The 14,409-nt window shown below is 39.6% G+C and overlaps 1 non-coding gene and 1 pseudogene across 1 annotated transcript; both read right to left on the reverse strand.

Moving 5' to 3' along the window:
• Positions 1–14,409, reverse strand: part of LOC100989247 (large ribosomal subunit protein uL30-like) — a 172,204-nt pseudogene that overhangs the window by 89,986 nt on the left and 67,809 nt on the right.
• On the reverse strand, positions 6,053–6,162 carry LOC112438937 (U6 spliceosomal RNA). The gene has a single exon (XR_003027254.1). It is a non-coding gene; the product is annotated as a U6 spliceosomal RNA (small nuclear RNA).

Below are 14,409 nucleotides of genomic sequence, written 5' to 3' on the forward strand. Positions count from 1 at the left end.
ATACTGGTTGTTCTTTCTGCTCTCTTCTAGGAGATCGCTTAGTGTTCTTCCTCATCTCTTTCACCAACTGTCTCAACTGTTATCTGATTCTTACTGAGGTCCACCCTGACCATTTTTTTGGGTAAAGAAACAGAAAACAATAGTAACAACAACAAAAAAGGCCACCTTGAATACCCACTCCCACCTCCCATCACTTGCTTTATTTTTTCCCATAGCACTTATCACCTTCTAACATACATATCTTTTATTTACTTATTTCATTTATGTTTTCCCCTCTCCTCTAGAATATAAACTCTATGACAGCACGGATTTTGGTCTGCTTGGTTACTGCTGTATCTCCAGGGCTTATAAAAGTCCTGATCTACAGTACAGTTGATTCTCATTATTTGTAATATAAGTTATGCTCTATAAAGTCACTGCAAACAATGAATTAGCAAATATTGAACCACTGCTCCAAAGGGAAATGCAGGTTTAGGTTCCAGTGAGCCTCTAGTTACATTTTTGCCAACTGATCAATAGATAACCTTACTTTATGTGTGTTTCTGATTAAAGATGCCTTACTTAATATATATTGTTGATTCATCAGCACTGAGCTCACAGCCAACAGCACTTTAAGTCATGCCTGAGCAAGGTGTATCTAACACATGTATTTTCTCTGTAAGGCACATCACAGCCTTATTGTTTTTAGGAATACTAGACTTGAGGGTCATTTTTAGAGAGTGAAATTGCTAACAAAACCACAAAAGTTTGAAAAATAAGGCACTAGGTTGACCATAGAAGGTCACTTGTTTACAGTATGAGAATGGAAACAAGAGGGCAGAGTATTGCCTTGTTCACCTTCGTCTGTTGACGTGCACATAAGGTAACTCAATATTTTGCCACTTGGTGCATGCCTACAAATGCCTGCAAAAGCTCTGTGAATACTGATTTGGGGGTTACAAATAAATTTTAGTCAGTAGGCAAATTTACAAATGCAAAAATCTTCAAATAGTGGGGATCAGCTGTATATTCTCAACATCTACTTATTGAGAATAAAAACTTGATTCTCTGATACTAACACACACGTGGCCTCTGGAAATCTTGAAGTTAAACATCTGCAGGGCCTCTACCTAGTGTAATTTGGATAGTTCCTTAGAGCTGCCTGTCTTAATGTCTTCTTCCACTTCTTCCTTATCTTGGTTTGAAACGCTAGGGAAGGATTCACTCCTTTGGGCTTCAAAACATCCTTGTTATATTGAACATGTGTTATAAATAATCAGGACTGGAAACACAGAAGTCAGGGTGAGCTGAGGAGGGGAGAAGAGCCCATAGCACTTCCTCATTTGTGCATTAACACATGATGAGTGGCAAATTGTATTTTCCAAAGATGGCCAATGTCTCCTATCGTCTGTACTCTTCTACGGTGTGACCTTAGTTACCCCTCATCAAGACGTGGAGTCCATTTGAATCTGAGTGGGCTTGTAATTGTTCAAACAGTAGAGTAGGGAGAGTGATACTGCTTGACTTCTGAGGCTAAATCATAAAAAGTGACGCAGCTTCCTCTTAGTTTTCTAGAACACTAGTTCTTGGAGCCTTGAGTCTGAATACCTAGGCCACCATGTTGTGAATACACCAACCCATGTATAGAGGCCATGGGTGGGTAATGAGTCACCTGTCCTAGTCTTTGAGTCCTATTAGCATAGGAACCAGACCTGTGAGGAAGGGAGCCTTGAGATGATATTTGCTCCCAGCCATCAAGTAACCATTGGCCTTTGCTTCTTTCCAGCTAAGGTCCAAGACATTGTGGAACAGAGACAGACCATTTCTACTGTGTCCTTATTGAATACCTGGCCCACAGTATCCCTGACCATAACAAAATGGTAAGGGATTAAGTGGTAAAGTCATTACATGTTTTGAAGGTGGTTAATTCTACGGTAAGTGACCAGACAAATGGTTCTAAATTCACTTGTGTTGCTAGTGTCATAAGACAAAATTACAACAAATTTGGTTTAAAGATCTTAATTGTTGCCTGTGTTTTTGTTTTGAGGTCTTAGCCATAAAATCTTTGCCTAGATCAATGTCCTGAAGCATTTCTCCTGTGTTTTCCTCTAGTAGTGTTATAGTTTCAGATCTTACATTTATGTCTTTAATCCATGTTGTGTTGATTTTTGTATATGGTGAGAGGGATCCAATTTCATTCTTCTGGATATGGATATCCAGTTTTTCCAACACCGTATATTGAAGAGAGTATTTTTTCCCCAGTGTACGTTCTTGGCACCTTTGTTGAAAACAGTTTGCTATAAATACGTGGATTTATTTCTGGGTTCTCTATTCTGTTTCACTGGTCTATATGTCTTTTTATACTAAATATCATGCCATTTTGGTTACTATATGTAACCAAATATAGTATATTTTGAAGTCAGATTGTGTAATGCCTACCACTTTGTTCTTTCTACTCAGTATTGCTTGGCTATTTGGGGTGTTTTGTAGTTCCATATAAACTTTAGGATTATTTTTCTATTTCTGTGAAGAATGTTATTGGTATTTTGATAAGAGATTGAATCTGTAGATTACTTTGGGTAATATGGTCATTTTAACAATATTAATTCTTCCAATTCATGAGCATGGAATATCTATTTGTTTGTGTCTTCTTCAATTTCTTTCATCGGAAAGAATTTATTAAATTTGATTAAATTTATTCCTAGACAATTTTTTATAGCTATTTTAAATGGGATTACTTTCTTGACTTCTTCTTCAGCAAGTTAATTATTGGTATGTAGAAATGCTATTGATTATGTATGTTGATTTTGTATTCTGCAACCTTGTTAAATTCATTTATCAGTATAGCCATTATAGAAAACACTATGGAAGTTTCTCAAAAACTTAAAAATAGAACTACCATATGATCCAGAAATCCCACTGCTGGGTATTTATCCAAAGGAAAAAAAATCAATATATCAAAGGGAGACCTGCACTCCCGTGTTTATTGCAGCACTATTTAAGTGTCCATCAACAGATGAATGGATAAAGCAAATGTGATACACACACACACACACACACACACACACAATGGAATACTATTAAGCCATAAAAAAGAATGAAATTCTATCATTTGCAGGAACATGTATGGAATGGAAGGGCATTTTGTTAAGTAAAATCAGCCAGGCACCGGAAGACAAATATTGCATATTCTTACTCATATGTGGGAGCTAAAAAGATGGATCTCATGGAGGTAGAGAAAAGAATGGTAGCTACTAGAGGCTATGAAGGGTGTGTGGGATGAAGAGAGGTTGGTTAATAGGTACAGACATATAGTTAGACGGAATAAGTGCTAGTATTCAGCCTCAAAGTAGGGTGACTATAGTTAACAAAAACATATTGTGTATCTCAAAATAGCCAGAAGAGAAAATTTGAAATGTTCCTAGCTCAAAGAAATGATACATGTTCAAGGCGATGGATATCCTAAATACCCTGATTTGATCATTACACATTCTATGGCTGTGTCACGATATCACACATACCCCATAAATATGTATAATTATTATGTATCAAAAACTTTATATAAAAAACATTAATTTGCTGTATTTTTGATTCTACAATTGGGCAGCACTTTATTCCATAAAATAGAATGAGTGTTCTGATGAGCCAAGAAGAGGAGGTTGGTTTTACAGACAGGAAAGGGCTGTGGAAAGCAGAAAAAAACAAACAAAAAAATGTGGATTGGTCATTTCAAAGTTTCTTTTCATGTAAAGGTTAAAGCAGAGGGGACTTTCTTGTCCTGCTGGCACTGGATCTAGGTCAGTGTTGGAGACGATGTCTGGGACTCAGGGCCTTCGCAGATCACAGAGGCTGGTCTTGCACAACCTCTAAAAGGCCAGGCCAGGCCATGGCTTACCTAAGAGCTGAGCCCAGGGAAGCCCTAGGTCCTTTCCCGGCATCTTAGAGGGAACCATGTCTTACTGGCTCAGGCTAGACTTGCACATTAATCCACTGAGTTGACTTTGGATCTTACAGGCTCAAAGGGTGGTCTTTGGGAGCAGGAAGTGATCAGGACCCTGGTCAGATTCATATATCTGCAACTGAGCCCACTCAAAGAAATAAATAGAAAAATTATATATTTTTGGTTATTTGCCTTAATGTCACACATTATCATTAGGCCAAAGGCCTTCTGAGGTATATGCGTGCAAGGTGATTTTTTAGTGTTTTTTTTTTTAAATTCTCGCTTTTTCTATAAATTTTAGTGATGACTTGAGTATAAGACAAGATGATCCACTCTGCAGCACCAAAGGTGGGCAAGAGAAGAGATCAGAATCTGGTATGAGACTGAAAATCACTGTGGCAACCAGCTTCAGTGGGGCAGCTGGGGTTGCCTCTGAAGAAAGTCTGTTCCATTTGTATAGCAGACAGGAGCCCATGGGGTTCCCATCAGCTAGCACTGGGAGTGGACTTCAGAGGCTGCACGGGCTGCTGTTGGACTGGTCTAGGAGACGGGGGAGGAGGGAAGATGCCTGTGAGGCAAGGCAGAAGGGCCTCTAGACCTCAGACTGAGGGTCAGGGAAGACCTATCTTCCTAAAGGTGCTGGGGAATAGTTAGTTAGGCTAGCAGATCAGAACAGGTCAAAAGAATAAGCACTATGGTAGAGGCTATTGTGGGTTTGGGGAAGGGGAGAGAGAATAAAGTGAGGAGAGATCTGCAGCTTGTGTGCCTACACTGTTTCTCAGAAGCCTAGGCCTGGGAGCCGGTTAGCAGCAAGAACACACAATAGGGAAAGCCCCATAATTGTCCTGGCTCCTGGCACTGGGAGAGTGACTTAGTTCTCATGGCGAGGAGCTCTCTGAGAGTATCACCCGGGCAGAAATGTAAGGAGCACACCTGGTTTTGGCCAGTCATTGCCATGTTTGCAATAACATGGCTGTGGGCCAATATCATTAGGCAACTTTGTGACTTGGTCATTGAGCAATGATCAAGGTCCTATTTGAAAGCTAAGGTCAAGCTTATGAAGCAATGCCAGCTTGTAACATTGTGCAGGTTTATTTAACACAGATGAAACCAAGACATATCTTTACCATCCAGGAGTAAATTATCCCAGGCACAGGGAAAGATGAAGTAGGAATGTTTCTTTTGGTGTCTTCCATGTCTAGTTTCAGAGACCCCATTCAGCTCCCATCTCACTCTGTATCTCACCCCTGGCCTGTGCTCTATTCTCTCAGGGCCATCATCCTTCCTTTAGTCTTCCTCCATCTCTCCATCGCTCTTTCCTTCCTTCTTTCCTCAAATATATTTTTTGAAACAGTACTCATGATTTTATTTGTTTATGTTTTAATTTCAACTTTTATCATAGATTAAAGGGTACACATGCAGGTTTATTACATGGGTAAATTGCATCACCCTGAGGCTTGGGATCCCAATGATCCCATCACCCAGGGAATAAGTATAGGACGCAACAGGTGGCACTTCAGCCCATGCCCCCTGCTCCCTTCCTTCCCCATCTAGTGATCCCCAGTGCCTATTGTTCCCATCTTCATGATCATGTGTCTTCAACGTTTAGACCCCACTTACAAGTGATAACATGCAATATTTTGTTTTAGGTTCTTATATTAGGTCATTTATGGAGGTCATGATGCCTTACACCTCCATCCATGTTGCAAAAGGGCATGATTTCATTCTTTTTTATGGCTGCATGGTATTCCATGGTCTATTTGTAACTCATTTTCTCTCTCCAATCCACTGTTGATGGGCTCTTAGGTTGATTCCATGTCCTTGCTATTGTGAACGGTGCTGCAATGAACATATGAGCATATGTGTCTTTACGATAGGATGAATTACTTTCCTTTGGGTATATACTCAGTAGTGGGATTGCTGGGTCTAATGGTTGTTCTATTTTGAGTTCCTTGAGAAATCTCCAGACTGTCTTCCACAGTGGCTCAACTAGTTTGTGTTTCCATTAAGAGCATATAAGCTTTCCCTTTTCTCTGCAGCCTCACCAGCAACTCTTATTTTCTGTCTTTTTAATAATAGCCATTCTGACTGGTGTGAGATGTTATCTCATTGTGGTTTTGATTTGTATTTCTCGAAATTATGGAATGCTGCATAAATTTGTGTGTCATCCTTGTGAAGGGGCCGTGCTAATGATGTTCTCTGTATTGTTCCAGTTTTAGTACATGTACTGCCGAAGCGAGCACTTGAATATTTTTTGAGCACCCACTATGTGCCAAGGGTAGAGCAGAAAGTCTCTTCTCGCATGGATCTTATATTTTAGTCAGGCGAGACTTACTACAAACAAACATAGAGCCATTGAACATATCAGGTGGTAAAAGGTGCCACGAAGGAAAATGAAATAGGGGAAGGGTACACTCAGCATGTCCAGGAAAGACTGGTCTGACAGGATGCTCTCTGAGCAGAGCCTTGGAAGCAGTGAAGGGGAAGCCAGATGGGTATGTGGGGGCGAAAACGAGGGGGGCCCAAGGCCTCAGGTGGGAGCCATTCTCGAATCAGCAGGGAGGCCTGTGTGGCCACTGCTGAGTCAGACAGAGAGGAGGTGGGAAGAGATGAGGTCAGAGGGAACTGAGGGTCAGATGGTATGGTAAGAGCTGGCTGTATCTGACTCAGCTTCAGGAATTTGTCTTCCCAGGGTCAATTTTCTTAGTGGCTTCTTAATTACTGAAAATACATCAAAACTAAAATGAATGAATCTGAAGTGTCCTTTCAATTTTGGGGGAGAAATACTTGAACAAGGGGCACCTCCCTTCAAACCCCACAGGTATCTACTTTTGAAAGCTTTGCTTCCCTTCTCCTCTCTAAAAGTTGTTTCCAGGCTGAGGAGCTGCGGGGGTGGCAGGAGAAGGGGGACTTCCTGAAGCAGGAACAGAAAACACCAGACTGTTCTCTGGCAATAAGCCTCCTCCCACCCAGCAGACATCTCAGTGGGGGAGGTGAGGCAGGAGGTGGGTGACGCGTCGCATGTGGCCTGGCCCCACTGTCCCTGCCCTTCTCACAACGGGCCTCAGCTTCTTGTGGCTTAAAACCTCTCAGGTGTCAACCAGTTCTTTTTCCTGAAGCAAGGGCAAGCTTTGGGATTCTGTAAGCCTTGAAAAAAATGTGCTCACAGACTTGTGGTAATCTCATGGCTCTCACTTGCTTTCCTGGCACTCTTTCACTTTACATCTGTGGGGTTGAATCACCAAAAAATGTTCAGCTAAGTTTGCATGTCAAAATAAATTAATGACCATTTTGCTTTTCTACTGAGAATGGGGAACCCAAGGGGTCAAGTGGCATTTTAAAAAGTATGCATTTGACCTGTGGAACAAGAGACAGCCTTTAGTTCTAAACAGGAAAGTCAGTGGTAGTATTTAGTCAAAAGAGGGATAGAGCTCATGCTTTCTTTTCTTCCTCTTTCTTTTTTAAAGGACCAAATTCTTGACTGAAAGTTCTATTTTTGTGAGGAATGAAGGCCTTTGTATAAGGAATGATCAATCTCTCCCAGCACTTTTCTTTCTTACTAAAAAAAAAAAAATCTAAGAACTTCTATTACTAAAAAACTACCTAAGAACTTCTGTTCTTTCTCCTTGTATGTGTCTGTCTGAGATACTGAAATTCACCCAAGAAACAAAGTATCACATGAGCATCAGCAATAGATAAAAATGACTAAAACCAATAAAGCCAACTTACTGAAGAGATTCTGCCTTGTGTTCCAGATGGGCACGTACTTGGCCTTACTTGCCTGGTGATGTATTTCTACCCCTGACATCTGCCTTTTCTACTACACATAATTTCTGCGTCATCCCTTGTTTCATCCCTTACTTGAGTTTTTAAACCCCAGACTATTTACTGGATTTTCACCTTTATAAGCTATCACCATCTCTGTAGAAATTTCTGACATCAACTCATTTCTGGTCACTAGTCATTGCTTCAGAGTTGGTCTTAATAATCACCCTCACCTTCCCAGGGTTACTCTTTTCAATACAGTGCCCAACAATATCCCGCTCTTACACATGCTGATCCTATGCCACCAAGATAACTATATCCCAACCCAGCCAGGGGCTAGACAATATAGTATGGAATCCCTTGAAAATGAAAGTGCTTGTGCTAGACGTGAAGCATTAAAAATCGGGTGAAGATCCAGGATTTGTGATGCTCTTGATGACAGAATCATTTTGATTCCTTCTCATGGCTTACAGGAGGGAAGGACAAAGTGAGTCACCAGTCCCAACAGTAGATACTTTTTGATGATGGTTTGTACTTCATCTTCCAGGGACCAAAAGATCAGTTTTAATATTCCAGTTTAATTTTGAAGGCAGAAGCAAAAAATTCTTCTGAGAATCCTAAGTGCAAAGAACCAACTGACTGTTTCTGTGTTACTTGATTTTCTTGCTGCCTTAGCAGCCCCTTTAGCATCTTCCTCTGCTTAGGCCATTTGTTAGAAAGGTAGAGTGACAGCTAAGCGTGAGTGTAAGAAAGATTCATGGAAGAGTACTTTTTATTCATTATTCACTGATTCAGTAAATATTTATTAAACATCTACACTATGACTGATACTGGAAATATGAATGTGCCAAAACAGACACAATTCTTGATTTCATGACAGTTATAATTCAGTAGGGGTGTCATACCTGAATGAAAGAATCATGGAAATAGATGTGAAATTACAAATGTTATAGGGACTACAAATGAGAGGTACATTGTGCCACTGTGAGCGTAAGTGTGAGATTGACTGGCCAAGGAATTCAGGGAAGGCTTCCCCCCAGAAAAGGACAATTGATTTCAGGTTTTGAGGAGGTGATGAGGAGAGAAAAGAGCATTTAACAGGCAAAGACCAGAGGCAGATACACTCCAGGAAATCCAGAACAGATAGAACCAAGACAACAGAGAGGGATAGGAGAGAGCAAGGAAAGCATGGTAACATGAGTCAGGTAGGGACCAGCCCATGTTAATGATTTTTGTTTTCATCCAAAAAGCAATGGACAACAATTTAGCCTTCTTTAAAACTGTGTGTGTGTGCATGTAGCGAGAGAGAGACAAATACAGAGAGAGAATGAATTAGATTTGCATTTCTAAAATGTAATGCTGGCAATGATTTGGAGAATGGATTATAGCAGGGACAGAAAGATTAGATGTGCACAATAAATTTGGAGCTATTTCATAATGCAAGTGAGAGGTGGTGGGAGCTAAAAACTGGATAGTGGCAGAGAGAGATGGCAATGGAGAGAAGTGGAAGTTTAAAATCAATAAAATTGCAAGATGGAATATATATGGCGAAGGAGGAAGGAAGAAGTGTCAAAGTGTCTGTATTTCAAACATGCATAATTGAAGTGATGGTGGTGTAATTCACTGAAATTTATATCACTAGAAGAAGTTTCCTATTTCATATGGTGGGTGTGTGTGTTTGCACATGCAGGCAGGCCAGAGAAATCACAATATTGGTTCTGGACACAGATAGATGTGTTATTGAAACAAGTAGCAATTAGTCTGAAGTTAGTCAAAGAAGAGGTCTCAACTGAATTTATATGGTTTTGAATCATCAGTGTGTAGGTGGTGATTGAAGCATAGGGTGTAGATGAGACTGCCTAAAGAGAAAATATAGTGTGAGAAAAGATCAAATATAAGATTGAGCCATGAGGATCTATGACATTTAAAAATCAAGTAGAAGATAATGAGTGTTAAAGAAGGTAGACAGAATCCCAAAGAAGTAGTAGGAAAACCCAGAGATCATTGTGTCACAGGAGCCAAGAGAAGGGAGTTTCAAGAATTTACAATAACCAGCACACAATCAGAAATTACTAGATATGTGAAGTAGTAGCAAAATGTTACCTATGTCCAGGAAAAAAATTAACAAAAAATAGAAACAGACCCAGAGATGTTGGAATTAATAGACGAAGACTTTAAAACAGCCATTATGCATATGTTTACAGGTTTAAATAAAAAGATAAACCTAATGAGTAAACAAATGGATACTCTCAGTAGAGAAATGAAAATGATAATAAAATATCTGAAATAAAAAGTTCACTGGATGGGCTTAGCAGCACAGTGGACACTGAAAAAGAAAGGATCAGTGAACTTGAAGACAGAATAGTAGAAACTATCCAAACTGAAGCTAAGAGAAGAAAGGCTAGAGAGGTAGTCTCTGTTATCTGTGAAATGGTATTAAGGGTTCAAATATTAATGTAATTAAAGCCCCAGAAAAAGAGGAGAGAGAGATTTGAGATTAAAAAAAAAAAGAATAGAGATTGGAGATAGAAAAGTTTTGAAAAAATATGCAGTCAAAATTTTTTCCAAATTTGATGAAAAATATCAACATGAAAATCCAAGAAGTTCAATGAACACCAAACAGGAATGGAAAATGATGGCAGCTGCTTGACTTCAAATCTCCCCATAAAACTTTAAAAACCCTTAAAATAAATAGAGTGAAAACAGAAAATAACATTATGGCTTTAGCATTACTAAGAATTGGAGAATACTACAAGCTGTAAATGATCAGCAAGTAGAAAAATGCATCATATTCTAACAGTTACCTTTTGCCTACTGCTTCAAGCCTATGGATATGGAAAGTGAAGTAGGGAAGTATTAAAGAATGGTATCAAAAATAGTAGAGGGCATTAAGGACTTACATAAGGTATGCACACTCTCAAAGCCCAACTAAGTTAAGAAATGCTCTACACAATTTGGAATTTGGAAGTTCACACCACCAGCTGCAGGGAAAAGATTTGAAATGAGTGAGGCCCAGAAGTGGCAGCCCTGGAGAAGCACCGCTTGTTAGGGAGAATGAGATACAGAGAAGTGGTGGTATTCCTCGGTGAAATAGCAATGAAAGGAAAGAAAAAAGAAAAGATAAAATTAGTTTTTCTAGGAAAAAAGACACAGTAGTCCCTTTCTTTTTCTTCCTAACTTCACCATCAACATCTTCCATAAAAGAAACTTCACAGAAAAGGGCAGAACTGAAAGGAAATGCTGATGTCACACGATGAACTCTCTCCACAGAATGAAGAGGTACAGAAAAACAGCAGTCATATCCAAATAAAACTGTTGTAAAAAGTGAACCAAGGTAATTCAGCTGAAGAAAATACTCCCTCACCTCAGGGGCAGGGTGTGGTGGGGGGAACGATGAGCTGAGGAAAACTGTAACATAATACTCCCACAAAAATTAATTTTCCTCAAAATAGAATTTGGAGATATGTAAAAAGCATCAGAAATATAAAACTGAATCAGAAATATAAAACTCAGCAACACAAATAGATCAAGAAAGAAGAAAAGGAAGAAATGAAATGATAGTCATTGAACATAGGAAGAATATCAAAGAAAATGGCAAAATCATACCAGAAATGTAGACAAAATTATGAGGCCCAAGGGAGTATAAATTTAAATGGAAATTTAACAAAAGGCATCGAAGGAAAGCAGGAAAAAACAAGAGAGCAAAAGGGAGGTAAAGAAAGAAAGAAAAAAGGTCAGAGGAAAGTGATAGAAGTGGAAGACCAGCCAAGGATGTCCAACTGGAGTTCTTGAACGAGGAGAGCAAAACAATGGAATATAACTATTATTTAAAATTATAATCCAAGAAAACTTTCTGGAAATAAATCAGGAATTGAATCTACAAGTGAAAGGGTTCACTTGAAAAAGTTAACCTGGCATTATTATATCAGAGGCATATCCTAGTAGAACTGCTAAGCTTTAAAGAGAAAGAAAAGAATCCATATGGCCTTTTGGAGGAAACATAAAATAGCTTGAAAGGAGAAGAGGATTTGGCTGACACTGGATTTCTCAACAACAACATATAAAGCAAGACGTGAGTGAAGCAGCACTTTGAGAAGCTTGAGAAAATGCAAGTCAAGAACTTTATATCTAGCCAAGCTGTTCTTCAAATGTTAAAAATATAGAAAAGCAGTTTTGAAGAAGAAAGAACACAAGAATACTGTGCCCACGTGTCCTTCCTGACGAATCCACTGCAGAATTAAGTGTACTTTATTCAACTAAGAGCTGACTGCAGACACTTCAGCAGGAGGATTGAAGGTGGGCATTCATTTCATATATAGATCTAGGACTAACACAAGGTTGGAGATATGGGTATAAGAATGGTAGTTAAACATTGCGTTTTCTAACAGAATAGAAACAGTACAATTTTTAAAATGGGAGAAGTGGGTAAGAAAGTAGAATAAGATCATTGAATTTACACTATAAGTAATAGCCAAAAGATATGGTAAAAGATTAAAAAATTCTTAAAAAGGTAATAAAGAGTACTACAAAGGTAACCATTAGAACAAAATTAAACATTTTCCTAAATACCAAAAGGAATTTTATAAAAAGGAAAGAAAATACACAAAGAGCATTTTAAAAATAGGTTTGATGATTAAATTCAGCCAAAAAAAGAACCGGTTTTTCAGTTTATTTTATACAAAACAAGAAAATTACATGCAAGTGGTAAGCTCATATGCATCAAGTGTTTAGCTTAGAAAAATAAAATACTCCTAGGAAACAATTTATCTTTTGTTCACAGGACAGTCAAATAGATCTAATAGCGCATCAGTTCTAGATGAGTACTTAAACCGAATGAAAAGCAGCCCAACAGCAGCTACTTTGCACCAACCACTTACTATGTCTAGCTGCCTGCTGGTCACTAAGCCTTCACTGCAACACTGAGGCATTATTTTTATGGATGAGCAAACTGAGACTCAGAGAAGTTAACAATTAGCAGTAGGTCACTTCAACTTCATTATAAATGGCAGAACCAAGCTTTAAGTATAAGTGTGTTGACACCAAGGCAATGTGTCTTTGCTACTTTGTGGTAGAACACAGTTTTCCTTCCATATCTCTTTCTGTCATCAGGTTCTAGCCCAGAATACTGGCCATTTTTTAGCTATTCAGTGCAAGCATTGAGTGAAATTGTGAATTTGCCTGTCGCTGACTCCAGGGAAGAGATGAGTCAATCAACTCTGAAGAATCAAGATTTCCAGAAGATCTAAAGCCCCCTTGCCTCCCTTTTTCTCAGCTACCCATCAAATAAGAGAACCCATTGCAGAACCAGAAGGGACATTATCCAAGCTGTCTGAAATCCCGGTTGGTACTCCAGGCTTCAACAACTGCAGCACAATGAGAGACAGCAAAGAACTTCCTGGCCTTTGACAACCCCCTGTCTTCTAACATACTGAGGTTAATCAGACCCAGGACAATTTGGAAGCGGCTCTCTGCCACAACTTGGGGAGTGGAGGTAGGGAAGGCCATAGGAGCCCCAGCAGGTAGGCCACATAGCCTGAGTTATGGAATCTAACTCCAGTCTGTCTTCCAAATATTTCTGGGGTGTCAGATCTATGGTAGCCTGAGGGGCATATTCTGAAGCCATTTCCCTCCTAGAGATCTCGGACTTCTTTCAGCTTCTTGATGTTATTACACTAAGAGAATACGAACACCTCCTTACAGCAAATGCTGTAGTTATAAAACAGTTCACCAAAGAACCTATGTTTCCTTGAAAACCAAAAGACAATGCAAAAAGAAAAATCATTTTTAAAAGATCTTCAAAAGAGGCTTGATAATTGCATAATTAAAAGGACCTCAGGAAAGTCTCAATGCTACATAGGTCCTGGGAGAAGGCACCTGAACTACATGCCTTGGTGAACTGCATTTCTTTTAGCTTCTCTGCTTGGAATCATGAGGTCCCTAGCGTATGCTGAATTTTGAAGGCTGATTAGCGTTTTTGGCTCTTCCCTGCTGACATCACCCTATTTCCTTGGGGACCCCAGGCTCTCAGCTGTAGAAGACTCTCAGACAGACACACATTGCCCAAACATGCTACCCTGCACACGTGCTAAACTCTGAGGCTCCTGTGGAGTTGTGCGTTGTACTACTCAGCTCCAGACCACTGTGTCCGGCCCTGGCCTCCACCCAGCCCTGATGGAGGCCCCAACATATGTGCCTCAACCCACACAGGCCCCAGAGTTTGGCAAAGTGTCCCACACACAATAACTTTTGAGTCAGTGGTGCCTGCCCACCCACCTACCCCCACCCCCACCTTCCCCACCATCTGCAATGTCTGTCTTGGAGCCCACTAATGAACTAATTAATGTGTCTTACATATTCCTGATATGGTAAATTCATGGGCTCAGGGAAGCCTATTTTGTATTTTTTCTAATTTGTGCTTCCCCTGGACAGTTTACCAATACCCTGCTGCAGGCGTTTACATTTAATATCATCAGGAAGCAGTGAATATAAATGTGCAATAAATGTGCAGCTGTCCTTGGGTTCTGCACAAGCAGTATTTTAAAAGTAAATAATGAGCTAAAAGAACAAACTTAGAGGGTAATTTCCAACCTCCTTCATGTCTCTAACACCATGAAGTTTTGCTGTATTGGTTGCATCTTTTGGCATTGTTCATATACGACGTGCCTGGATTCTGTTTCTTGAACTCGTTGGGAAATGGAATCATATTGGGGATGGCTCCGAGTTCC

The sequence above is a fragment of the Pan paniscus genome, chromosome 12, assembly GCF_029289425.2.
Source record: "Pan paniscus chromosome 12, NHGRI_mPanPan1-v2.0_pri, whole genome shotgun sequence".
Lineage (NCBI taxonomy): Eukaryota > Metazoa > Chordata > Mammalia > Primates > Hominidae > Pan > Pan paniscus.